Source organism: Chenopodium quinoa, unplaced genomic scaffold (assembly GCF_001683475.1).
Source record: "Chenopodium quinoa cultivar QQ74 unplaced genomic scaffold, ASM168347v1, whole genome shotgun sequence".
NCBI classification, from domain to species: Eukaryota; Viridiplantae; Streptophyta; class Magnoliopsida; order Caryophyllales; family Amaranthaceae; genus Chenopodium; species Chenopodium quinoa.
This window is the reverse complement of record NW_018744821.1, coordinates 1,897,104-1,923,526: the sequence shown is the minus strand read 5'-3', so window position 1 is coordinate 1,923,526 and position 26,423 is coordinate 1,897,104.

Sequence of the window (26,423 nt, the reverse complement as noted above, 5' to 3'; positions counted from 1 at the left end):
ATATTAGGAAGAACATAGGAAGCATCGTAACAATCATATTTAATATTAAAATTACCCTAGACATGATACTAGGAATATCATAATAACAATGCAAACATGATTTCTACATCATAACATCAATAAATCAATTAAAGTACTTACTTTGATGCCTCGTACCTCTTTCTAATAACAAAATACACACGTTAGTAACTTCAAGGAAAATAATAAACAAAACAATTAAATTAAAAAATTGAAATAGAGATTTGGGACCAAACCCTCAGAAATTAAAACCTTTCACGTCTAGGGCGAAGGCAACTTCGAATATGGCTAGGTGTTTCTAGATCTTGTGAATGCGGAATTTTGTATTTGAAAAGCAAAGTAAGAAAGAATTGAATGTTTAAGAGAGATGAATGATTTAGAGAATGCTAAAGAATTAATGATTGTTGATGAAAACTTGCGAATGAGGAGAATTGGTGAATGAATGTAGATGATGATAATTGGTGAATGAAAACGGAGTTTTAATACGATATTTATAGAGAAAATCAACCAAAAAAGATAATTTAACAAAACAGAGTCTGACGCTCAGAAAACAGAGCTGGCTCCAACCCTGGCTAGCTGGCGCCAAGCACCAGCACTAGCGCCAGGCGCCAATGGCTAGCGCCAGGCCTGGTTCCAGGCGCCAAGGCCTAGGGTCAAACGCCAAGCTTGATTCCAACGCGTTTTTGAAAATCCGATAAGTTTACCGTACTGGAGGATAAAATAATGTAATTTCCTCGAAAATGCTATTTGATTTTGATTAAAACTCTGAAAAGTCAACAAAAGTCAATTTATCAATGCTAATTGAATTAGGAATGAAAAGAACCTTCTAGAAGAATCTAGAAGACTAAAACCATTCTTAATTGCATTAGGAATGATAAATCATATTAGGCCCTCCCCTAGATCATTGGGCCGCACATAAAGCTCAAACCGGGCCCAGTTTAGTAAAATGGCCATAACTTCCTCAATATTCATCGGAATTGGGCTTATAATATATCGTTGGAAAGGTCTTTGCAAGCCCCATCCAACTACACTACTATTGGACCCATATCATGGACCAACCAAACTGGATTGGCTGTTTTCTTAAAATAAGTTTTCAAAAACAGAGAAAAGAGAAAAGAAATTAAAAACTATCCGCAACACTAGACCTTTCCACACTTTCGCTTCATTTGATTATGATTCGACGTGAAAGGTACTCATCATTGGGTTTGGTTTTGGGGAGACACAAATGGGTGTCTACACCTATCTCGCAAATCCTCCCGTATTAGCACTAGCACTTCCGGGAATACCTCTTAGGTTGTACTTAACAGTTACCAAAGAGACAATGGGAGCCATGTTGGCACAAGAAGTAGAAGGCAAAGAAAATGCAATCTACTATCTAAGCAAGAAAATGCTCGAATATGAAGCACGTTACACACCAGTTGAGAAGTTGTGCCTTGCCTTGGTTTGGGCCACAACCAAGTTAAGACATTACATGTTAGTGCATACTGTCTTCGTAGTCTCCCGATTAGATACACTAAAGTATCTATTCGAGAAATCTAGACTCAATGGACGCATATCGAGATGGATAGTCAATTTAGCCCAGTTTGATGTAAGGTTTATGCCACAAAAAGCTATCAAAGGATCTGTGGTGTCAGACTTTCTAGCGGACTTTCCAATAGAAGACTCGACGCCGATACAAGACAATGAATTTCCAGATGAAGACTTAATGGTCACTGAAGATGATACTTGGAACTTGTACATTGACGGAGCCTCAAACCAAAAGGGATGTGGCGTTGGAGTATTACTAGTATCACCTAAAGAAGAGCATGTTCCAATCTCCATAAAGCTTGATTTCAACGTTACCAACAACGCTGCTGAATACGAAGCATGCGTGGTAGGCCTCGAAACAGCTTTGGCATTAGAAGTGAAAAAGTTAAGGATATTCGGAGACTCTTCATTAATCATCAATCAAATATCCAAAAGGTGGAAAGTAAGGAGTGAAAGTCTAGCCCCTTACCAAGCCTACTTGGAAACTCTTAGTGATCAGTTAGAGAAGGTAGAGTACACATATCTACCTAGGGAAGAAAATCAATTTGATGATGCCTTGGCAAGACTCGCCTCAATGGTTAGGATTCCCACGGAAATCGAGCAAATGCCTCTAATTATAGAGAAAAGGCACAAACCAGCATACATCCAGGCTATAGAAGATGACGAAGTAGTCCAAGACGAAGAAGAAGAAGAAGAAGAAGAAGAAGAAGAAGAAGAAGAAGAAGAAGAAGAAGAACCGTGGTACACGGACATACTCAATTATATCACCAAAGGAGAATACCCTCCCCACGCTGACAAAAGAGCAAAACGAGCATTAAGACTCTTGGCTTCCCAATATGTACTCATAGACAACGAGCTACATAAAAGAGTACCTAAGGGTCGAGCTCTCTTATGTGTAAGAAAAAAGGATGCACAAAGAGCAATGAGGATAGTCCACGAAGGAATATGTGGCACTCATATAAATGGCAAAATGTTAGTCCAAAAGATAATGCGAGAAGGATATTATTGGACTACAATGAATAGGGATTACCATCAATACGTAAAAAGATTCCCTAAGTGCCAAATTTATGCCAATTTACAACATGTTCCTCCATCCTTACTCTACACCTACACGTCGCCATGGCCATTCTCTACATGGGGAATTGACATCATCGACAAGATCACTCCCCTAGGAACAGGAGGCCATGAATATATCTTAGTGGCAATTGATTACTTCACAAAGTGGGTCGAAGCGCAATCATACGCTAAACTCACTGCAAAACATGTAGCACTCTTTATCAAGAGAAATATTATTTGTCGATATGGAGTCCCACATGAAATGATAAGTGACAATGGAACTCACTTTCAAGCCAAATGTGAAGAATTGTTACAAAATATGGAATTCAACATCATTATTCTTCCCCGTATAGGCCTCAAGAAAATGGAGCAGTCGAGGCAGCCAATAAAAATCTAAAGACTATCATCGAGAAAATGACGGAAAATTATAAGGATTGTCCTGACAAACTTCACTTCGCATTGTGGGGTTACCGCACGTCAATTCGCACATCAACAGGAAATACGTCATTTTCCTTGGTATATGGAATGGATGCCATATAACCTGTCGAACTAGAGATTCCATCTCTACGCATCGCGTTAGAGAGCAAACTCGATGAAGTTGAATGGACTAGGGCAAGATATGAAGAATTAATTCTACTAGATGAAAAACGACTTGAAGCTCTACATCACACTCAGTATTATCAAACTCGTATGGCTAGACATTTTAATAAGAAGGTCAAGACAAGAAACATCAAAGTAGGAGACTTGGTGTTAAAAGCGTTAAGGAAAAATGTTCTAGATCCAAGGGGAAAATTTAGACCTAATTGGTCTGGACCCTAAATTGTCAAAACAATCCTATCAGGAGGTGCAGAAAAATTAACTGATATGGATGGCAATTAGTTCTCGAACATGACAAATCTTGACCAACTTAAGAAATACTACCCATAATTACTTGAGTAGGATACTCAAGAGAGCTACGTTTGGCCTGATTCCTTAAGAAAGGATACGTAGGAAACCCTTTACGGGTGCGGCCACTTTATTTTTCAAAAATCTCGCATCCCAGAATTAATAAAAAAAAATTCGACATAACATCGGCTTCACGGAAAACGTTCCAGCGCCAGCAGTTGAGCGTTAACGCTAGCCGATGGATATCAGCGCTAGCCGACGACACCGTCGCCTGACGCCAGACTGCCGCATCCGATGCCAGTCGCAAAAGCATGGCGCCAATTCACAATTTAAATTCTGGAAATATTTCGTTGTTTTTCGGAAAATTTTCGACTTCCGTACTCGAAAATATATCTGGAAAATTAATTTTTTTCGTTTTCATTGCTTTAATAAAATAAATTTAAAGTAAATAATTTAATTAAAAGCTAGAATTTCATTAATAAAATAAAATTACATTATTGATGGAATTCAAATAAAGCTTAAATAAATTAACTTTAAATAATAAACTAAGTCTAATAATTGAAAATTAAGCAATGCTCTTAATCTTGTTTTTCTTTCCTAGCCCTTTTCCAATTTTTGTCTGCTTCTTCCTCCTCATCCATAACCTTAGCTAGTAGGCATCCTTTAGAGGACCTACATTCATTCAATCTTGGATTAGATAGTTTCCCCTCAGCTAGGACTCCATGCTTCTTTTCTACCCAAGCTTTTTTCTCTGTGGTGTCAGCTTTCCTTTTTCCCTTATCTTTCGTAGTACTTTTCTTCCTAGGCATTGCAGGTGTTATGAATTCAACTCTTTCACCTAAGCGTTCCTTGGCAGGAATCACCCTGTCACCTAGACGACTCTTCACATCAGTTTTACCCTGATTTTTCTTCAAGTCCTTTGAAGGTTTCTTCAACAACCACCTTTCCACATCATTAGGCAAGGAAGGAGGAACCTTTTGGGTAATCACTTCCTATAGAGGTCTAGCACTCCAATAAGCGTCAAATTTGTCTACTTCCTAGGAGATAGGGAACTCGTAGGGAGGACAAAGATCTTTGGAAGGAATAGTCTGAAGTAGGCCGTATTGTCTTTTTACCCTGCAGGGATAATAATAAGTCATACGGGACAAGCTTGGAAGACGGCAGAATGGTTGCTTGTTGACACCAACCATCCTTTCTATTTTCCACCAAGGGATGACCCACTTGAAGGCAAAATTGCAGGAGTCGAATACTTTCTTCCATTCATGGCGCCCCATCTTAGAGAAGCGCTTCTTCCTCCTCACGAAAAAATTCGGAGTGTACTTCTCAATGTTGTCTGGAGGGCTGATTTATTCCAACCTTTCCATTAGCCACATTTGTAAAAAAAAAAAAAAAAAAAAAAAAAATTGCAATACAAATAAATTATTATTACTATACAAAAATATATTTTTGATTTCTGTAATTAAAAATATTATTTTTCTACCTGTAATAAAATTAGAGAGCCCCGAAAAGGTGCTTTTGGATTCCTCTTCAATTCATCAAGACCAATCATAGTCTCTCCAACTATTAATGGCATTGGATTTCTCCCTAATTCAATTTGTTCTAATACGGTGGTTATAATTGATTGACCCTCATTATTTTTACCACTAGTAAGAAAAAATTGATTCAGCATACAAAATAAGAAAGCCCTTCTTCTATAAATATGAAAAGATTCAGAGTAAGGTTTATCAAAATAATGGCGAGCAAATTCTTTCAAGTTAACTATGTTGCCATCTACTATTTTTGATAAATCCCTTTCTTTTAAATTGAAGAAGCGTTCAAAGTCTTTATAATAATATGCATCTATCCTTGGGATTACTACAAGTTCTATTGCAGGGAAACCTAAAATAGCACCAAATTCTTCCGGCAAAGGGCTAATTTCATCATACCCAATTCTAAAGCAATGGGTATCTACATCCCAATATTCTAAAGCGGTATGAATAAAATCTAAGTCAAGATCTACCCCTTTGATGCCATAAATACCCCTTCAGCAACGCAACAACCTCCTTCTCTAATTCCCCAAGAGAAAAAAAGGAGAAGGGAATGAAACCATATCCATTCGCCTAACAACGAGCTTCGTACTTAACCCGCTTTCGATGAGCTACGTCAGCCACATCTCGTCCAGAAACAAAGTCAGCTAGCCCTGTTTGTGTCAAAGGAGAAGACCCTTTGAAGTCGACATATACATCACGACCACGATCCCATGAATAAAGTAACACATCGGCAGGTTTGAGGGCCCCGTTATTCCCTCCAGACAATCCTATGTCAACCTCCTTTCTTGCTAAAATCCCATATTTGTAGCAATTATGTATGATGATGATGATAGCTTAAGGTATAATGAGAATGAAATCCATGTAGAGGAGAGGAATGATGAAAATTGTGAGAATTTAAAGGAAATTAGGATGAAATTTGTGAATTTAATAATGAGGAGGTGAATTTTAAGGATAATAAGGTTGAGAGAGTTGAGATTAGTGCGTCTTTATCCAAGACGGTGTCTGTTGAGTCTCATATTCCTTTCTCTAGAAAGCTTGGTCTTTACCCTTGTCCCCCCCCCCCTTTACATCTCCCTTCTTTCGTCTTTTCACCTCCATCAATCCATGATAATTTTGTGAACAAGGATTCTCATTTGGATGTAATTAATGTATATCTTTATTTATTTTTTTATTTTTCCAAGTGAGTCTAATAAGGTAGTAAATAATTTTCCTTTGTCTATTGAATCTTTTTTTTTTTTGTATTTTTAGTGGAGTCTTCAGTATTTTATACATTCTTTCTCTAATGTTTTTCTATTTAATATTTTCTGAGATGTTTGCAGGAACATATGATAAGCTTCTCAGAGCACTAAATTGTTCTACATTGGTCTATAATATTTACTAGAACTTTAAAACTTAAGGTTTTCTTAATTTTTTTATTCCCCTGTTTGACTTTTGTGTAGCAAGTAGTTAAGTAGTACTTTGGGGTTTTATTTATCTTGTTTTTATTAAGTTAGGTAGTTTTGTTTTGTTTCTTTCTTCTTTTTAAATTATAGCTTTTCCTTAAATTTCCCCCTCTTTTTATTTGCTTCTGTGTTTCTATGTGATTGCAGGTGGTTGAAGTTGCCATCCACGATCATCAACTCACCAAGAAAGCATCACAAGCAACATAGGCAAATTGGTCCGCAAGCACCCCGCGGAGAGCAGTAGTCAGCCACAACTAGCCTACGGTTGGGTACCTGATGCATGCTTAATAAAGAAAAAATGGTAAAACACACACACACACACACACAGAGAAGAGTACTGCTGCGAGGACAAAATAGTCCGCAATCAGGTCGCGGCCCATGACGCTTCACCGCAACCATAACGCGATACAGAGTTCGCAAGGTATTAAAAAAAATTAAGGGGAGGAATTATAGAACAGAAAACTTATAGAAGACTCAAGAACTATTCATCACTTGGAAATCTTACATCTAATTCTTTTTTTTCTTTGGCATTAAGAGACCGACACCATTCATGGGTGTAGTTTCGACAGGTAGCCACGTTCCTCATCCGGACAAGTTGGCTCCGGAAGGCATCTATACATCGTGCCATCGCCGAAACCACCTCGCGTGAGAACTGTCACAGAAATAAGTCGGTAAACATGCATAATGTATATGGACAAAAGTTGTAAATAAACAAGCTTACCCGAGTCTGGTGGCGAGGAATCGACTGCTCCACGAAGCGCTCGTCCTCAGGAGCCGGAGGAATCATCTCCTCAATCAGCCCATATGTCCCCTGGTAATGGATAGACATACGGGGTGGCACAATCTCAGCAGCATCGTCCTAATAAAGCAGAACAAAGTCAATGAACGTCACTTGGGGCTACTTAACGAAAGATAAAAGCTGAAAAATCGTACCGTCATATCCTCAGCCGGTACAGGAACTGGAGCTAACAACGGCAGTAGCTCCTCCGCATAGCATCGTCCAGGGATCGTGTAAGATCGCCAAGGGGTACCAGCTCACTCTGACATGATCAACAACCTCGCGGCGTTAAACATGTGACCTGGTAGAGGAGCAGGAACGATAAAGGTATCGGAGGAATGTTGTCTAGCAACCCTCTCTCCAAGATATGCAATCGCTCCATAGGTCCCCAAGAAATAGCGACGCTCAGCAGAATACTGCGCGGCTAACCCAAGGACTGCCAGGCCGACCCACGGCCGGTACAACACCTCAAGCTCCTGCAAAGAGCGTCAATCAGGCGAGAATCTATCTAAAGCATCACAAAATGGCAAATAAGAAAAGAATCATACCGCGATGATCCAATCTCAGACATACGCAGTGGTCATCCCCACACGGCGGCTGCCCCATGAAGCACTAACTAGAAACCCGCGCGGCGACGGTCTCGCTGGCGCAGCAGAAGGGAAGTACTCGTAGAACCAGATCTACAAGAAGCTAAAATTATCAATAAATGTCGGCTAAAATGTAAAGCTAAACTTTATGGGGAATAGGGTTTACCTCTACGACCCTCCAAAAGATGGACAAAGCAACATTCGTCCCAAAGGACCGATGTCGACACGAGTCCCTCAGCGCTCGAATGAAATCAGCATAGGCCAAGCTGGCCCAGTCATAAGTCTCGATCAGGTGTAGATCGCGGACGGCAGGAAGGTAGTAATGTAGCGCCCTACTACCCTTGTCAGGGGAGAACGTCCCTGACAGCAAGATGAGTGCAAAGATGCGCACCCGCTGCTCTCGGGGGGTCGCACCATCGTCCAATTCCGCTGCTAGAGTCGAACGGCGAATTCCCCTAGCACTGAACTGAGACGACTCTACCTCAGCTCGAGCCCGGACAGCAATCGGACCCAAAAGCTCCTCGACCTCAGGGGAAAAGACGTCGATCCCACTATCAAACGGCAGTGGCACAAAACTAAACTCCGGTCCTGTGATGAGACTGAAGTCGATAGGAGTGACCATCATCTCACCCCGAGGAAAGTGGAAAGTGTTGGTAGTGTCCCAAAAGAACTCCACCAGAGCTCGAACTACATGGTGACCCCCTCTGGAGGCAACCATTGCCTCGGAGGCCTCGTACAACGCAGTAAGACCGCAAGACTCCCATAGAAGTCTCGTCTTATCATCTCTGGCGATGTACATCTTGTACAGATCGCCCAAGCCGTCACAGTCGGAGCCATGACAGCGCGTCCTCCCAACAGTGATGCCCCGTCTCACCCTCTTAGAAATGTGGTGGACAGGAGAAAAGTACAGGGTCCGCTCATCCCACTCGGGGAGTCGACCAAGCGAAGTGGACGGCTCGGCATCGTCCTCCATGGGCTCATGCTCCCGTCGAATGTCTCGGGACCGTGAACCGGAACCTCGCTGTCTTGCCATGCTACATTGTGCAGAATATCATAAATTAAGGTTCTATAGTATCTAAGGTTTGCCTAGCTGCATGATACTATGTTCGCAAAAAACAGAGTACGTAGTACTAAAACAGAGCACAAATTCAAATTGACCATAACGGCATTTTTCAAACAATCAAACAATTTCTTGCAATACTATAGTAATTATTATGACAAATTGGACGAGAATTGCTAGCAAAAACATCAAGAACGAGCCACATTGTATTCCCGACCTTAAGAGGTCCAACAATGGCAATTCATTCATTTCTTCACCAAATTGAGTCAAACAAGTCTCAAATTACTCCTAAGCAATTTATAAACATAATCAAGCAATTTCATTGCATAAAATTTGACAAACAAAAAGAATTAAGCATTCTAAGTTTCAAATTTTAATGAAATTCAAGAATAAACACATGCAAAATTCCTTAAAACCGGTGTGAGTTCGAAGAAAACTTACATAGATCGGGAGAATGGATGAAAAAGCTTTGATTTGCAACAAATTTGAGCGAATTTGGTTGAGAAACGAGCAAGAACGAAGCAAATGAATTTCTGGAAATTTTCGAGCAAAAACGCGACGAGCAGCAGCGAAAATGAAGAAGAAAAGGGTATTTGAGGAATACCCTATTCTGGTGCCAAACGCTAGACCTTGGCGTCAACAGATAGGCTTGGCGCCTGGCGCTAATCCCAGCGTCTGGCGCTACGGCCAGTTTTGTGGCGCTGACGTTATTTCAGCGGCGCAAGAATGTTCAGCCACTCTGTGCGGTTGTTCTAATTTTTTGCAATATGTTTTGGGTTCCTTGGTATGCCAGGTAGCCCCTCTAAGAAATTTGACACGATTTTTAGTAATCGGCTTGGTTGCACAAAGTGATCGACCTGATGAAAGATCGTCTCACTTAGCATAAAGCGCCTAAGCATTGGCTCATTAACAAAAGGCACCGACATACTGGTTCATTCGCAAAGGCACCAACATAATGGTTCATTCGCAAAAGGCACCGACGTACAGGTTCTAAAGCAACAAAAGCGCCGACGTACAGGCATAGCGGAAGCAAAGTTCAAGCGAGCTTTTAAAGATCGACAAGCGGAGATCTTCGGTAATTTCCTTGGAAAATTATCGCAACAAATGAGGATAGCTTCAAGCGAGGATATCTTCGACGACATTCCCTAATTGTGTGTTCGACGATGCAAGATACGCGTTTCTTAACTCTCTTATCTGTTTGACTAACGCTAGTTTGCAGGTATCGGCGTTACAAGAGTGATTTAGGATCGCAGAACATTCTGAATCATTCTCCGTCCCTATCGATACTTTAACTTTTGTTTTCGAAACTTGCGTTTCTCCAAACTCAGTCAAAGTGGGGGCTTCTGTAGACACCCATTTGTGTCTCCCCAAAACCAAACCCAGTGATGAGTGTCTTTCATGTCGAATCATAATCTAATGAAGTGAAAGTGTGGAAAGTTTAGTGTTGCGGAAAGTTTTAATTTCTTTTCTCTTCACTCTGTTTTTGAAAACCTATTTTAAGAAAACAGCCAATCCAGTTTGGTTGGTCCATGATATGGGTCCAATAGTAGTGTAGTTGGATGGGGCTTGAAAAGAGCTTTCCAACGATATATTATAAGCCCAATTCCGATGAATAATGAGGAAGTTATGGCCAAATTACTGAACTGGGCCCGGTTTAAGCCTTATGTGCGGCCCAATGATCTAGAGGAGGGCCTAATATGGATTTATCATTCCTAATGCAATTAGGAATGGTTTTAGTCTTCTAGATTCTTCTAGAAGGTTCTTTTCATTCCTAATTCAATTAGCATTGATAAATTGACTTTTGTTGACTTTTCAGAGTTTTAATTAAAATCAAAGCACATTTTTGAGGAAAAATACGATTTTATCCTCCTGTACGGCAATTTCTATCTGATTTTAAGAAAACGCGTGAATTTATGAGTCAGCGCCAAATGCCAGTTGTAGCGCCTGACGCTACGCTTGGCGCCTGACGCTAGCCTTAGCGTCTGGCGCCAAGGTCAGCGTTTGGCGCCAACTTAGTTTTTTGCGTCAGAACTCTGTTTTTGATGTTTTATCTTTTTGGTTGATTTTTCTATAAATAACGTCGTAAAAACTCCGTTTTCATCAATCTATTTTCATCAGTTTCCACCAACTCTCATCAAGATTTTCTTGATTATTCTCTCTCTCTCTTTTCTAAACTAGCTTTTCTCAAATATAAAAATTCCTCATTCATTAGATTTAGAAACACCTAGCCATATTCGAAGTTGTCTTCACCCTAGACGTGAAAGGTTTTAATTTCTGAGGGTTTGGTCCCTAACCTTAACTTCAATTATTATTTAATTTAATTGCTTGTTTATTATTTTCCTTGAAGTTACTAACGTGTGTATTTTGTTATTAGAAAGAGGTATGAGGCATCCAAGTAAGTGCTTTAATGATTTTTATTGATGTTACTATATAGAAATCATGCTTAGATTGTTATTTTGATTCCTAGTATCATGTATAGGGTAACTTTAATATTAAGTATGATTGTTATGATGCTTCCTATGTTCTTCCTAATATTTATGATCGTTAGTATCATGTTAGGGTTAAATATTTGATCTTTAATGTTTAGTGACATGCTTGGGTTTGTTATTAATCTTGTTAGTATCATGCCTAGGATCTTGCTATTAATATTATGCTTTAACATGTTTATAATGATTATTATAATTGTTATAATTATTATTTATGAATATTATGTTGCTTGATATTTATTATTATTGCTTGATCACGCCTTTTATGCATGTTTAAAGGGAATTTGTACTTGTAATCACGCTTAATAAGATAATTAATAATCTTATTTAGGGTTAATATGATTATAATTCAAGTGATCGCCAATAATAGTTTTATTTGTGCATTAATATTCAACCAACATAGATAAACAGGTTTAGGGCTAAACCTATTGATTGCATGTTAGTCAGAAAGCGCACATGAATACGATCAGAATAAAGTAGAGGCCTATTATTAGGGCAGGTTCAATCTCTTTTAGATTGGATTTGTACCTTCATCCCCGAACCCTATTTGGTTCAAGACCTTATGGAGTTAACGATCACTTGGATCGTTAAAGGGTGTAACCTTCACCTTGTGAACAGTTTACAAGTTCCTAAAACTTGTTGGCGACTCTTTTGCTCTATCTTCTTTCCCTTTGGACGCCACCGTACTTTAGTGTATGATCACAGTGGGGTTCAAGCTAGGGATTAATGCTTGAAATATTCCCTACAGTTTTTGGCGACTCCACTGGGGAGGATTTCTATTTTAATTCCTGAATTTGTTTCGGCAATGATTTTGAATGAGTGGATGAGACTCGAAACGTTCTAAGTATTTCATGTGCGTAATTTTGATTAACATTATTGTCATATGCATAAAAAAGATCTCATTGGAAAGATCATCCGTAATGAGTTAAAACATAGGATTTTAAACGTAGGAAATTTAAGAAATATCTTTCACAACTAGGACCGAAATAACACTGCGCGAAACTGGAAAATTTTATCGAACACAGAAAGCTGCTGAGGCATGTAGGAATTAGCGTCAGGGACCAGAGCAGCGCCAGACTTTTAACTGTAGCGCCAGACAACAGTTCTACCGCCAGGCGCTACAGCTAAAACCTGGCGCCAATCTCTGTTTGCTGGCGCCAAATTCTTCCAATACCAAGCCAGAAATATGCGTTCTAATTTCGACCAGTTTTTCGTATTGTTTGCTCGATCCTACTTCCTGATTGAGTTTTTCTCACTTTTCTGAAACCCATATGTGTTCTACATATGGACATAACCCTCTGGGAATTCATGCTCCATCTACCTGATTGAACGTTCTGAGCAACAAAGGGTACATCCGATAATGTTGAATTCACCAAACCATGGAAGCGAGTTGTTCTAAACTCGCGGTGTCCCATCCACTCGCGCCAACCCTCACGGTTAGGCTTCCGCGCGGTGCATCCGGACATTAACCATGGACCCTCTATTGACTAACCCATATCCCGAACTTTAGAGAACTAGAGCCATGGTTAGGTTGCAAACTCATTGCATCATATTGTGCCTACTTGACTAATTGTGCATTATTTGTTGTGCATACACTATGTTTTCTTAACCGTTTGTTTGACTTGGGTTGAGATTAAATAAATTAATGATTAACCGTTTGTTTGACTTGTGTTGAGATTAAATAAATTAATGACTTAAAGAACTTTGCCTAATTAATTAATTAATTTGTTTGAATAAATAAAGTCTAATATTTTAATCAGAATTGACCTAGTACGACTTTAGGCATGCCCCTGTTGATTAATAACACCGAAAATAGTCTCAGATTGAAGCTTCAACATTGGCGCCAAAGTCTGAACTGTAGCGCCACTCTGTGGAGTGTGGCGCCTGGCAACAGTTCTGTCGTCTGGCGCTACACTACAAAGAGAGGCGCCAGTCCTGTCGTTTTAACGACAGTTCGGATTATTTATCGAGTCATCATCTGGCGTCTAATTAACCAGTTTGCTAATTAATCCAGTTAAATTTACTGTCAATAACACTTGGTTGAGTCATTAATTGAGTTTAGGCACTAAATCCCATGGTCTTACACAAGAGTCCAAACATATCACTTACACTCAACGCACACACCAATACACACACTTTGACCATGTCAAAGAGAGTCTTGTATGCGCGTTTTTTACGTCATTTTTTTTAGGGGGGGCATGTCGGATATTAATCCTCCAATTTAAAAACTATACTTAGTTCCCTAAAAATATACACATTATTTTTGCCTAAAAAATATGCACCCATTTTTTATTTTTATTTTTTTTTCCTCTTTAAAAAACCGTAAAGTCAAGTCGATTCGAGTCAAGTAATTAAAATGCAAATTGGTTTAAATTACAGCGCGTGGTCAAGAAAGGAAGGACGGTTAATCACAGACAACCTTTTCATACAATTCCAACTTTTCGACAAACCCATAGCTCGTAAGAGGAAAGCTAGGACAGTAATGGCAAGATATGAAGAGCTAATTCTACTCGATGAAAAACGACTAGAAGCTCTACATCACACTCAGTGTTATCAAACTCGTATGGCTAGGCATTTTAATAAGAAGGTTAAGACAAGAAACATCAAAGTAGGAGACTTGGTGTTAAAAGCATTAAGGAAAAATGTTTTAGATCCAAGGGGAAAGTTTAGACCTAATTGGTCGGGACCCTACATTGTCAAAACAATCCTATCAGGAGGTGCATCAAAATTAACTGATATGGATGGCAATGAGTTCTCGAGTATGACAAATCTTGACCAACTTAAGAAATACTACCCATAATTACTTGAGTTGGATACTCAAGAGAGCTACGTTTAGCCTGATTCCTTAAGAAAGGATACGTAGGCAACCCTTTACGGGTGCGGCCACTTTACTTTTCAAAAATCTCGCATCCCAGAATTAATAAAAAATTCGACAGAAGATCGACGAAATATCAGCGTCACAGAAAACGTTCCGGCGCCAGCCGTTGAACGTTGGCGCCAGCTGACGGTACCGTCGCCTGACGCTAGACTGCCGTAGCCGGCGCCAGTCGCAAATATGTGGCGCCAATTAACAGTTATAAGTCTGGGAATATTTCAGTGTTTTTCGGAAAATTTTCGACTTCCGTACTCGAAAAAAATTCCTGGAAAATTAATTTTTCGGTTTTCATTGCTTTAATAAAAATAAATATAAAGTAAATAATTTAATTAAAAAGCTGGAATTTCATTAATAAAATAAATTACATTATTGATGGAATTTAAATAAAGCTTAGATAAATTAACTTTAAATAAAAATAAACTAAGTCTAATAATTGGAAACTAAGCAATGCTCTTAATCTTCTTTCTCTTTCTTAGCCCTTTTCCAATTTTTATCTGCTTCTTCCTCCTCATCCATAACCTTAGCTAGTAGGCATCCTTTAGAGGACCTACATTCAATCTTGGAGTAAATAGTTTTCCCCTCAGCTAGGACTCCATGCTTCTTTTCTACCCAGGTTTTCTTTTCTGTGGTGTCAGCTTTCCTTTTTCCCTTGTCTTTTGCAGTACTCTTCTTCCTAGGAATTGTAGGTGTCTTAAATTCAATCCTTTCACCCAAGCGTTCCTTAGCAGGAATTACCTTGTCACCTAGACGACTCTTCACATCAGTTTTACCCTGATTTTTCTTCGCGTCCTTTGAAGGCTTCTTCAGGAGCCACTTTTTCACATCATTGGGCAAGGAAGGAGGAACCTTTTGGGTAATTACTTCCCATAAAGGTCTAGCGCTCCAATAAGCATCAAATTTGTCTACATCCTGGGAGATAGGGAACTCGTAGGGACGACGAAGATCTCCGGAAGGAATAGTCTGAAGTAGGTCGTATTGTCTTTTTACCCTGTAGGGATAATAAAAAGTCATACGGGGCAAGCTTGGAAGACGGCATAAAGGTTGCTTGTTGACACCAACCATCCTTTATATTTTCCACCAAGGGATGATCCACTTGATGGAAAAATTACTAGACTCGAAAACCCTCTTCCATTCATGGCGCCCCATCTTAGAGAAGCGTTTCTTCCTCCTCACGAAACAATTTGGAGTGTACTTCTCAATATTGTCTGGAGGGCTAATTAATTCCAGTCTTTCCATTAGCCACATCTGTAAAAATTACAATGAAAATAAATTATTATTACTATAAAAAAATATATTTTTGATTTCTGTAATTAAAAATATTATTTTTCTACCTGTAATAAAATTGGAGAGCCTCGAAAAGGTGCTTTTGGATTCCTTTTTAATTCATCAAGAATAAGCATAGTCTCTCCAACTATTAATGGCATTGGATTTCTCCCTGATTCAATTTGTTCTAATACAGTGGTTATAATTGATTGACCCTCGTTATTGTTACAACTAGTAAGAAAAAATTGATTAAGCATACAAAACAAGAAAGCCCTTCTTCTATAAACATGAAAAGATTCGCAGTAAGGTTTTAAAATAATAGCGAGCAAATTCTTTCAAGTTAACTATATTACCATCTACTATTTTTGATAGATCCCTGTCTTTTAAATTGAAGAAGCGTTCAAAATCCTTATAATAATATGCATCTACTCTAGGGATTACTACAAGATCTATTGCAGGGAAACCTAAAATAGCACCAAATTCTTCCGGCAAAGGGCTAATTTCATCATACCCTATTCTAAAGCAATGAATATCTGCATCCCAATATTCTAGTGCGGTATGATTAAAATCTGAATCAAGATCTACCCCTTTGATACCATAAATACCCCCCAAGTGAAACACATCTAATTCTTTTCTTTCTTTGACATTAAGAGACCGACACCATTCAAGGGTGTAATTGGTAAAAGTTTTGGTGACTAGAGACATGATATTATTCTTCTACAAGCTAAGGAATATTTTATCTGCTGAAATTATGAAAAGAATCGGCTGGGCAGGGGGCTATTTATGCACAAAATCATAGCAGTTTTAATCTACGAAGGATTCGGGGTCAACGCTTATTAGCGCCAGACGCCAATATTGGCGCCAGACGCCAGAGCCTGGCGCCAAACGCTAAGTGTAGCGCCTTGTGCTACACCAAAACGCGTGGCGCCAGCTGGAGCCAATATACCTCATCGTACGCGCTTTCTGCAAAACCGTGTTTTCGACTTAATTCGAGTCTGCTAACGACTTTACGGTTTCCTTACCTTTTTCTAAATATTCTTTTATTCCTCTCTTTTAATTAATATAACTATTTTATTAATTATACTTTTTTTTGGATTCTATTTAAACTAATTTCCAAGTTTTTATACATCCATTATTTTATTTGACTTTTCCTTTTTTCATTTTTTCTTTTTGGGGGAGAAAGTCAGATACCCTCCATCAATAATAAAAATGGCAGAATTTTTTGCGCGAAATTATTTTTTCACATTGCACACACAAACATGCACATAATAATAATAATAATAATAATAATAATAAATGAAAAAACATAATAAATAAATTAACTCATAACAGTATGTATGTACAAAAGATGTCTAAATAATGAGTCTAACTAAAAGGCAAAGTTCTATACAAAGTCAAAATAAATAATAAAAAAAGCAAAGGAATAAACTACGGCGCCGGGGGACGTAAACCCATCATCGCATAAAACTCCGTTGTACGAGGAGTAACCTCTCCACCAGCTCCGGCTCCAGTTCCAGCATCAGCTCCAGTCTCCGCGGGAGGAGGAAAGCTCAACGTAGGACCTGTCCACCCGAGATCAACCTAAGGCTGAGGCTGTGGAGGCTGCTGCGATGACGAGCCAACCGTACATCCCACCACCTCTAAGAGCCGAGGTAGCCTCTCCCTGGCCTACCGACGCAGCATGTGCACCCTCAGAGGAAGAGCATGAGCCCTCTGCCGCCTCCGTATGAGCAGCCTCAGAACGACCGCCCCGACCTCCCGAAGTAGTGCGGCGACGTCTCGAGCTAGACCTTGCCGGATCCCTCCGTACCTCAGGTCTCGTGCGGGTACGAGAAGGAATGGGTTGATCCTGCAAAGCAAATTAAAATCAGAAACAGGCAAAATATAAGCGGTAATACAAAAGCATACGAAGGGAAGACTACCTCTTGAACGGCGTCATCTCGACGGCAGGTAGCCACGTTCCTCATCCGGACAAGCTGGCTTCGGAAGGCATCTATGCATCGTGCCATCGCTGAAACCACCTCGCGTGAGAACTGTCAAAGAAATAAGGTCAGTAAATATACATAACATATATGCACAAAAGTTGCAAATAAACAAGCTTACCCGAGTCTGGTGGCGAGGATTCGACCGCTCCACAAAGCGCTCGTCCTCAGGAGCCGGAGGAATCATCTCCTCAATCGGCCCATATGTCCCCTTATAATGGATAGACATACGGGGTGGCACGAACTCAGCAGCATTGTCCTGACAAGGCAAAACAAAATCAGTAAAGCATTACTTGGGGGCTACTCGACTCAAGGTAAAAGTTGAAAATCGTACCGCCACATCCTCAGCCGGTACAGGAACTGGATCTAACAACGGCAGTAGCTCCTCCGCATAGCATCGCCCAGGGATCGTGTAAGATCGCCAAGGGGTACCAGCTCCCTCTAACATGCTCACCAACCTCGTGGCGTTGAACATGTGACGTGGTGGAGAAGCAGGAACGACAAAGGTGTCAGAGGAATGCTGAATAGCAACCCTCTCTCCAAGATATGCAGCTGCTCCATAGGTCCCTAAGAAATAGCGACGCTCCGCAAAGTACTGCGCGGCTAGCCCAGGGACTACCAGGTTGACCCACGGTCGGTAAAGCACCTCATGCTTCTGCAAAGAGCATCAATCAGGCAAGAGTCTATCTAAGGCTTAACACAAATATCAATTAAGAAAAGAATCATACCGAGATGATCCAATCTCGAACATAGGCGGTGGACATCCCCACACGACGGCTGCCCCAGGAAGCGCTAACTGGAAGCCTGCGCGGCGACAGTCTCACCGGCGCAGCTAAAGGGAAGTACTCGTAGAACCAGATCTACAAGAAACTAAAGTTATCAGCAAGTGCTAACTAAAATGTAGAGCTAAACTTTATAGGGAATAAAGTATACCTCTATGACCCTCCAAAAGCCGGATAGAGCAACATTCGTCCCAAAGGATCGATGTCGACACGAGTCCCGCAGCGCTCGAATGAAATCAGCATAGGCCAGGCTGGCCCAGTCATAAGTCCCGATCCGGTGAAGATCGCGAACGGCAGGAAGGTAGTAAAGCAGCGCCCTACTACCCTTGTCAGGGGAGAACGTCCCTGACAGCAAGATGAGTGCAAAGATGCGTACCCGCTGTTCTCGGGTAGTCGCACCGTTGTCAAAAGCCGCTGCTAAATTCGAGCGGTGAATTCCCCTAGCACTGAACTGAGACGACTCTACCTCAGCTCGAGCCCAAATAGCAATCAGACCCAACAACTCCTCGACCTCAAAGGAGAAGACGTCTATCCCGCTGTCGAACGGCAGTGGCACGAAGCTGAACTCCAGTTCTGTGATGAGACTGAAGTCGATAGGAGTGACCATCATCTCACCCCAAGGGAAGTGGAAAGTGTTGGTGGTGTCCCAAAAGAACTCCACCAGAGCACGGACTACGTGGTGACCCCCACTAGAGGCGACCATAGCCTTGGAGGTCTCGTACAGCGCAGTAAGACCGCAAGACTCCCATAGAAGTCTCGTCTGATCATCTCTGGCGATGTACATCTTGTATATATCGCCCAAGCCGTCATAGCCGAAACCATGACAGCGCGTCCTCCCAACAGTGATGCCCCGTCTCCGTCTCACCCTCTCAGAGATATGGTGGACGGGGGAAAAGTACAAGGTCCGCTCATCCCACTCGGGGAGTCGACCAAGCAAAGTAGACGGCTCGGCATCGTCCTCTATGGGCTCGTGCTCCCGTCGAACGTCTCGGGACCGTGAACCGGAACCTCGTTTTCTAGCCATGATACATTGTGCAGAATTTTCATAAATTAAGGTTCTATAGTATCTAAGGTTCGCCTAGCCGCATGATACTATGTTCGCAAAAAAAAAAAAAAAAACAGAGTACGTAGTACTAAAACAGAGCACAAATTCAAATTGAGCATAACGGCATTTTTCAAGCAATCAAACAATTTCTTGCAATACTATAGTAATTATTGTGACAAATTGGACAAGAATTGCTAGCAAAAACATCAAGAACGAGCCACATTGTATTCCCGACCTTATGTGGTTCAACAATGGCAATTCGTTCATTTCTTCACCAAATTGAGTCAAACAAGTCTCAAATTACTCCCAAGGCAATATATAAACATAATCAAGCAATTACATGGCATAAAATGTGACAAACAAAGAGAATTAAGCATTCTAAATTTCGAATTTTCATGAAATTCGAGAATAAACACATGCAAAATTCATTAAAACCGATGTGAGTTTGAAGAAAACTTACATAGATCGGGAAAATGGATGGAATGAGATTTGATTTGCAACAAATTTGAGCGAATTTGGTTGAGAAACGAGCAAGAACGAAGCAAATGAATTTCTGAAAATTTTCGAGCAAAAAACGCGACGAGCAGCAGCGAAAATGAAGAAGAGAAGGGTATTTAAGTAATACCCGACTCTAGCGCTAAACGCCAGACCTTGGCGTCAATCGATGGCTTTAGCGCCTGGCGCTACAGTCAGATTATTGGCGCTGATGTTATTTCAGCGGTGCCAGAACAGTCAGCCCCTCAGAACGGTTGTTCCAACCTTTTGCAATATATTTTGGGTTCCTTGGTACGCCAGTTAGCCCCTCTAAGCAATTTGATTAGGTTTTTAGTAATCAGCTTGATTACACAAAGTGATTGACCTGATGAAATATCGTCTCACTTGGCTTAAAGCGCCTAATCATTGGCTCATCGTAAAAAGCACCGACGTACTGGTTCATTCAGCGAAAGGCACCGACATACAGGTTCACAAGCAGCAAAAGCGCCGACGTACAGGCATAGCGGAAGCAAAGTTCAAGCGAACTTTTAAAATATCGACAAGCGGAGATCTTCGGTAATTTCCTTTGGAAAATTATCGCAATAAATGAGGATAGCTTCAAGCGAGGATATCTTCGGCAGCATTCCCTAGATTATGGAGAGTTGTCACAAAAAACTGCAGCTGATTTCAAGCGAAGTTGTCTTCGATCGTGTTCCCTTACGTGGAAGATGGTCACAAAGCGGAAGAGGATTGTTTCAAGCGAAGCAATCTTCTATATTGGAATAAGTTACAAGCGTAGTGGTTTTCAAGCGGGATGGCATTCTCTTGGCAAAAGGTCATCAAAACAAGGAAGCAGCAACAAATCGGTTAGCTTCAGAGACGTGTGCTCGACGGTGCAAGATACGCATTTCTTAACTCTTTTATCTGTTTAACTAACGCTAGTTTGCAGGTATCGGCATTAAAAGAGTGATTTAGGATCGCAGAACGTTCTGAATCATTCTCCGTCCCTATCGATACTTTGACTTTTGTTTTCCAACTTGCGTTTCTCCAAACTCAGTCAAAGTGGGGGCTTCTGTAGACACCCATTTGTGTCTCCCCAAAACCAAACCCAGTGATGAGTACCTTTTGCGTCGAATCATAATCGAATGAAGTGAAAGTGTTGAAGGTTTAGTGTTTCAGATAGTTTTAATTTCTTTTCTCCTCTCTCTGTTTTTGAAAACCTATTTTAAGAAAACAGCCAATCCAGTTTGGTTGGTCCATGATATGGGTCCAATAGTAGTGTAGTTGGATGGGGCATGAAAAGAGCTTTCCAAAGATGTATTATAAGCCCAATTCCGATTAATATTGAGAAAGTTATGGCCAAATTACTGAACTGGGCCTGGTTTGAGCCTTATATGCGGCCCAATGATCTAGAGGAGGGCCTAATATGGATTTATCATTCCTAATGCAATTAGGAATGGTTTTAGTCTTCTAGATTCTTCTAGAAGGTTCTTTTCATTCCTAATTCAATTAGCATTGATAAATTGACTTTTGTTGACTTTTTAGAGTTTTAATCAGAATAAAAGAACGTTTTGAGGAAAATACGATTTTATCCTCCTGTACGGCAATTTCAATCTTATTTTAAGAAAACGCGTCAATTTCTTAGTCAGCGCCAAACGCCAGCTGTAGTGCCTGGCGCTACGCTGGCGCCTGGCGCTAACGTCAGCGTTTGGCGCTAATCTTGGTTTTACGCGTCAGAACTCTGTTTTTGATGTTTTATCTTTTTGGTTGATTTTCTTTATAAATAGTGTTCTAAAAACTCCGTTTTCATTCACCAATTCTCACCAACTCTCTCTCTCTCTCTCTCATCAAGTTTTTCTTGATTACTCTCTCTCTCTTTTTCTAAACTAGCTTTTTCTCAAATATAAAAATTCCGCACTCATTAGATTTAGAAACACCTAGCCATATTCGAAGTTGCCTTCGCCGTAGACGTGAAAGAAAGAGGTACGAGGCATCCAAGTAAGTACTTTAATTGTTTTATTGATGTTATTATATAGAAATCATGCTTAGATTGTTATTATAAATTCCTAGTATCATGTCTAGGGTAACTTTAATATTCATTATGATTTCTATGATGCCTTTTATGTTCTTTCTAATATTTATTCATGCTAGTATCATGTTAGGGATAAAGCTTTGATTTTTATTGCTTAGTGACATACTAGGGTTTGTTATTAATCTTGTTAGTATCATGCCTAGGATCTTTCTATTATTATGCTTTAACATGATTATTTTTATGATTATAATTGTTATAGTTATGATTTTTATGATTATTATTATGTTGCTTGATGTTTATTGTTATTGCTTGATCACACCTTTTATGCATGTTTAAAGGGAATTTGTACTTGTAATCACGCTTATATAAGATAATTAATAATCTTGTTTAGGGTTAATTATGATTATAATTCAAGTGATCGCCAATAGTAGTTTTATCTGTGCATTAAATTTAACCAACATATATAAACAGGTTTAGGGTTAATCTTATTGATTGCATGTTAGTCAGAAAGCGCACATGAATACGAGAAGAATAAAGTAAAGGCCTATTATTAGTGCAGGTTCAATCTCTTTTAGATTGGATTTGTACCTTCATCCCCGAACCCTATTTGGTTCAAGACCTTATGGAGTTAACGATCTCTTGGATCGTTAAGGGGTGTAACCTTCACCTCGTGAACGGTTTACAAGTTCCTAAAAAAACTTGTTGGCGACTCTTTTGCTCTATCTTCTTTCCTTTGGACGCCACCATGATTTAGTGTATGATCACAGTGGGGTTCAAGTTAGGGGTAACACTTGAAATATTCCCTACAGATGCCAAGGTGGCATTAATTAAGGAACAAGTACGCAACGAGTTAGTAGCTGAATTCAATGCTTGGGCGAAGCAGGTGAACTTACCGACTTTGTCGTTCCTCGCGAGTACACTAGTCGACTCATGTTCTCAACTAAAAGGACAAGGAGAAGGTGATAGACATGGAGGAGATGAGATACGTACGTGGTGAAGATGTGCCACCTGAGGTAATTTCAATTGGGTTATTAAATGTTTTAAAATGTTGAGTTAATTGAGATCTGAGGTGGCATGATTGATGTACTATTACATGTTCCTACTCCTACACATGCGGGCTCGAGGGAGCTTGATAATCCAACACCGCATGAATATCCAGAGTTACAAGTGATTTGTAACCCTCTACCTTAATGAATTTCGTTATATTATCTATGATGTAGTAAAAGACCTATTTAACTATCTTCTTTTTGTACTTGTGTATGAAGACACCCGGTGTGCACTTCTAGCCCTGGGGCATTCAAATAGTATGGAGTTGAGTTTCGTGGCGTATGGTAGTGCCCAAGCGATGACCGGTGCTACGGCGGGGCCACATCATTACTCGGTTGGGATCGCTTCGGTGGTTGAGGGGTTTGAAGACATCCCACTACCCGTACCGATAGAGGAGGTTGAGATAACAAAGATTTGGAAAGCTATAGGTAGCTTCGTTGATTGGCCATGTGCGTGGGTCAGGTTGATTAAGGAGGTAAATTATTTATTTCTCAATTTTTTTAGTGTTAAATTACCGTTAGGCACTCTCTAACTGCACCTCTGAAAATAAAACCGCCGAAATAGCACGACTCCCCGGACCCCATCTCCGAAGCCAAGGCAGCGGCAGCCTCGACTACTGCTCCCTGCGCTGCTCCGGACTCCGGAGCGGCTGCCCGGGCAACTGCGGACTCGGCAGCCTCTGTCGGGGCTGCAACAGCCCCGGCAGCGGCTGCAACCTTAGCTGCAGCAGCCTCGGCTGCGGCTGCAATGGATGCAGTAGCCCCGGCAGCTTGCTGCCTGGGCTACTGCACCCCAGGCAGTCGATGCCAGGGCTGCTGTAGCCAAGGCAGCGGTTTTCGGGGCTTCTCGGCCGCTGGCAGGGCTGCTGCAGCCTCGGCAGCCCCTGCCTGGGCTGCTGTTGCCTCGGCGCGGGCTGCCTTCGTTGTTCCGGCAGTGGGGGTGGCTCCCTCGGGTGTTCCGGCCTCGGCGAAAGTTGCGTATTTTTTTAAAAAAAATATTTTTGAGCCATATTTCTTTTTCTCAACTCACTCGGCGGAATGGCTTTTCGCATGCCTATTTTCTTCATTTCTCAACTTATGAACTTATTCTTTCTCAAACCATATCATAATTACATAATTATAAGTGAATGTCACTTGAAATAACATAAAAGAAGCTAATTTCTAAGTTTTTTGCTCCATTTCATCAAAATAAAGCAATTTCTTTCCAAAACGGCTTCTCACTTGCCTATTTTCTTCAATTCTTAACTTATGAACTTATTCATTCTCAAAACATCTCATAATTACATATTTATAAGTGATTGTGACTTAAAATGTCATAAAATAAGCAAAGTCCTAAGTTTTTGGGTCCATTTCATCAAAATAAACCCATTTAGAGCCGAAATGGCTTCTCACATGCCTATTTTCTTCATTTCTCAACTTATGAACTTATTATTTCTCAAACCATCGCATAATTACATATTTATAAGTTAATGTGAGTTGAAATGACGTAAAAGAAGCTAATTTCTAAGTTTTTGGGTCCATTTCATCAAAATAAAGCCATTTTGAGCCAAAATGGCTACTCACTTGCCAATTTTCTTCATTTCTCAACTTATAAACTTATTCATTCTCAAACCATCTCATAACTACCTATTTATAAGTGATTGTGACTTAAAATTACATAAAAGAAGCAAAGTTCTAAGTTTTTTGGCCCATTAATCAAAATAAAGCCATTTTGAGCCGAAATGGCTACTCACTTGCCTATTTTCTTCATTTCTCAACTTATAAACTTATTCATTCTCAAACCATCTCATAATTACATATTTATAAGTGATTGTGAGTTGAAATTACATAAAAGAAGCAAAGTTCTAAGTTTTTGGGCCCATTTCATCAAAATAAAACCATTTTCACCCAAATTGGCTTCTTACATGCCTCTATTCTTCATTTCTCAACTTATAAACTTATTATTTCTAAAACCATCTCATAATTACATGTTTATAAGTAATTGTGACTTGAAATGGTATAAAAGAAGCTAAGTTCTAAGTTTTTGGGTCCATTTCATCAAAATAAAGCCATTTTGAGCCGAAATGGCTTCTCACTTGCCTATTTTCTTCATTTCACTACTTATAAACTTATTCTTTCTCAAACCATATCATAATTACATATTTATAAGTTATTGTGAGTTGAAATTACATAAAAGAAGCTAAATCTAAGTTAATGGGTTCATTTCATCAAAATAAAACCATTTTAAGCCAAAATAACTTATACTATGCCTATTTTCTTCATTTCTCAACTTATAAACTTATTCTTTCTCAAACTATTTCAGATTTCGCATGGAAGCAAAACTTCAAAGAGAAATAGGGTGTAGAAGCCTAAAAGCATTGATTAACCTAAGAAGAAGCTAAGTGAACAAAGGTCCAAGAGTGAACAAGCGTCGAAGTTGCACTTTTCAAAAGGTTCACCCATGCAACCTACTCCACTAGTTGAAGACATTGTTCTTCAATCGCTCTCTGCTGACATGACCTTTCTTCACAATCGTGCTTGTCATTTGATCGATCCCATGGAAGTTGCACTTCCTAAGGCAATGTTCCACTATGATGAGGATGCGGTTGCATGGATCAGCAAAGAAGATGTGAAGGAATTTCCATGTGGTGCAAAGCTTAATATTTCCCTCATTCAAACATTCATGAGGTACTTCAATGCCCACATAATCTACACTTTTTTCAAGTTATTCAAATTTATGGTGATTATCCTACATGTGATTAATTATTCAATGTTCATGCACGCAGAGCACTACAGGAGCACTTAACTTAAACTGATTCTCCTTGTAAAGTTGGGTGGTTATTCCCCGAGCAGTTATCCACTACTAGAATCATAGGAAACCCTCATGACGTGTTATACTATGTTGAGCAAAGTATCAGGGAATCAGCGCGTGCGGGAGACAAGTTCATATTCGCCCCATGTTATAAAGAGTAAGTCTAACCATGTCAAATTCAATCGATTTGGCCTCATTATATGTTGACTCCTAAATATTAATTTAGTTGTCTATTGTGAACTTATGTAGGGAGCATTGGAGCCTCATGGTGATTTGTAATACCAATAACACAATTTATCACCTTGATTCAGCTCGATCATCGGAGAAGTGGCTCATGAAGTCTATATTGCAAAAGTAAATATATATAGCTACCTAGTGATGATTATTGCTAATAATAACTAATTTAGTAGTCAAACGACTAATCAAATTTGAATGTAATTTATTTACTACAGTGTTATGAAGAAGCTACATTGTCGTGCTCCACAGGGTCCAACATGGAAGTCACCATTGGTAATTTACATGATATTGTGATTATCTTCAAAATCTATGTTAGTAAATATTTGCAAATTCCTTTGCATGTTTCACTGATGTGATTTTTTTGTCATATGCTAGTGCGCACAACAAGAAAATGGACTTGATTGTGCTTTGTATGTGATGAGATTCATGCTTGACATAGTGACTCATTGTACAGACAGTCAACAGCTTGATGAGGTAAGTCCTAAAACTTAATCAAATACTATATTGATGTGATTTCTAGCCTTAGAC